This window comes from Calidris pugnax, unplaced genomic scaffold (assembly GCF_001431845.1).
Source record: "Calidris pugnax isolate Ruff unplaced genomic scaffold, ASM143184v1 scaffold270, whole genome shotgun sequence".
NCBI lineage: Eukaryota > Metazoa > Chordata > Aves > Charadriiformes > Scolopacidae > Calidris > Calidris pugnax.
The window spans coordinates 1,414,901-1,417,829 of NW_015091277.1; positions in this window are offsets into that span (position 1 = coordinate 1,414,901).

A 2,929-nucleotide genomic window follows, 5' to 3' on the forward strand; every position below is an offset into this window, starting at 1 on the left:
AGGGGACATTTCCAAACCTCTTAGAATCCAGCTGTGATTCAACTTAAGAAGTGGCTACTCTTCATCATTTTCTTTACATAAGGCTTAGTGAGGCTGGACTTCTAATAAGCAAGTTAAAACCAAATACTGAAGGGGGTGAAGTGTCTCATGGTGTTAACTAAAAAAGCCCTTGCCCAATGTGTCTTAAATATTCTTCTTGAAATACGTCAGACTCAAAAAAAACTTCAGGCATGTCTGGATCTATGTCTGGAGACCTTAGAAATTGTCGGGTGTCTTATCTGGGTATAAAGATATCAAGCAGGTCTGTCTCACAGGCAAGGAAGCTGAAAGTGGATGAGCTTTTGATATATGCTTTGCAAGCCTGGCTCACACGGAGAAAGCCTGGAAACCAGCTACAGCAGCTCAGTGACAATGACAATTTCATTGATGGCTTTAACAGACAACCTGAGGGCAACAGCAAACCCACACATCACTTGCAGACTTCAGGAAGCTTGTAGTTCCTTGGATATTTAAAAAATAAATTGCTTCATCGCAGTCCAGTGAAAAAAAAAAGAAAAAAAAAAAGGAAAAAAATTCACACTCAATCTTCTGGCAAAGAATGATGGGTTTTGGCCAACCCTGTCCTCGGTGAATGGTAACAAGACTTCCAAATGCGTCAACGGACTCATGAAAGGCTGGCTGATGTTTTGCATGATGACTTACCCTTTGCTATGTTGTAAACTTTCCCGCAACAGCATAAACTCACTGGAGCATTCATCAGATCCTGCCAGATCTGATAAATGGCATTTATCTCTAAAATCAAGCTTCAACTGGGTTGCACTTCCTTTACACCAAGTCTTTACAAACGCCATGGAGGAAATAGTCCCAGAACATCTTCTGCACCCAATAGGTCTCTTCTACCCTCTGGCATCTTTGGCAGCTTAAAGAAAATAGCCAGTTTTACAACTTTATCTGATCATCTGAGCTTTCAAATGTTTGCTGGAGAGATTTCAACTTGAATACTGAGCCACAGCACAGGCCGTACAGTACTGGTGTTATATGATCAAAGGGCTGGAGCCCATGTACTGTGAGGACAGGCAGAGAGAGTTGGGGGTGCATGATCAAAGGGCTGGAGCCCGTCTGCTGTGAGGACAGGCAGAGAGAGTTGGGGTGTTCAGCCTGGAGAAGAGAAGGCTCCAGGGAGACCTTCAAGCCCCTTCGAGTCCCTAAAGGGGCTCCAGGAGAGATGGGGAGGGACTCTTGATCAGGAAGTGGAGCCATAGGACAAGGGGGAACAGTTTTAAACTGATAAAGGGGAGATTTAGATTAGATGTCAGGAAGAAATTCTTTCCTGTGAGGGTGGTGAGACACTGGAACAGGTTGCCCAGAGAAGCCCCGGCCCTGGAGGTGTTCAAGACCAGGCTGGATGGGGCTTTGAGCAACCTGGTCTGGTAGGAGGTGTCCCTGCCCATGGCAAGGGAGTGGAATTCAGTGATCTTTAAGGTCCCTTCCAACCTGAACCATTCTATGATTCTATGATCTTCTTCTAGCTCTCACCTTGCCTATGACGATATATTAATTTGTCCTCTTGTCATCAGGCTACCCAAACATCTAGTCAATATTTGGTGGCAGAACAGCATCATTAGCATCTTTTGAAAGCTTAGGAACTGAGGACACACAAAGTTAGCTATCTAGCATGGCTTGCATAGGAGATGTATGTTCTAGACCTAAAGTTTTATGTTTAATTTTAGTGTGGGATGAAACAAGACCGGAAAATTATGTTGCCTCTGTTATAGCTCTAGAATTCTAACATGGAGGACATAGGCCAGCATTTTTAAGGCAAGATCTCATCATGACCTGCCAGATGTTACACAGAAGATCATACAGGAGCAGGAAAAGAAAACACCCCAGGTTCTGAGCTGCAGGCCCACAGAGCCTTAAATGACTTCTCTGGCAGCTTCTGGACTCCCTGACCTGCAGCTTCTACTGCATAAGAGCTCTTCTGCAACATGTTTTTTTTTAATTTACCAGCACTTTATGTAATAATTTCTTACACCACCATTTTCTAACACCACTTCATCCATACTGAGGAGTTACAGAAAATCAATAAATAAATAAACAAACTAACTAATTAATTCATATGAAGAATGAACTAGATATGAACTTGCATGGATAGGTAGGTCTTAGGAAGCAGCAGCCTCCAGCAACCCGATGGCTTCATCCCTCCTGCTTCAATTATATATATATATATATATTCACTTATATACATTATTCAACTTTAAATATATATATCCTCTGGGATGCTCTGGCAGTGTCTGGCAGCATGGCAGAAAAGTCACAGCCTGGCTGCACTCTGGCCCTGCTGACTCCCTACAAAGCCCTCCTCCATGGAAAGTCCATGGTCTTCCTGAGCCTTCCCACCAATCCCCTCTGTGCCCACAGGGTTGGGCGAGTGCCTGCTCAGTTTAGTGGTAATTAACTGGCCCTATTTCAGACTGGCAGAAAAACTAATCTGGCGGATTTTGTACTAGCATTTTTTAAAACTGTATTTAAAGCCTGTCTGAGAGCCCTCCCTGAAGGAAATATTTTTATTTCATTTCATTTCCATTTCCAAAGCTTAATGAGGGTCAATGTACCCAGTTTCAGAGCACACCTACATTTTAGTGCTCTTTAATTGTCATTCATGAAGACAACCTTTGAGATGGCTATTTCAAGGGACATTCAAACCACATGGAACGTTGCAGATGGTTATTTTGTAGTGCTGCTCAAACCCAGTTAACCCAGCTGGAGTGACACATCTCTTAAACACACGCTTTAACCCTTCAGTAAGACTGAGACCAGAGATAGCAGAACAAAACAACCATCTATGTCTCTTGTTCTTTGCCTCCTGTATGTCTAGAAACAACCAGTCCTAACTGCCACCCAGCCACCAAATAACCAGCAATACCTG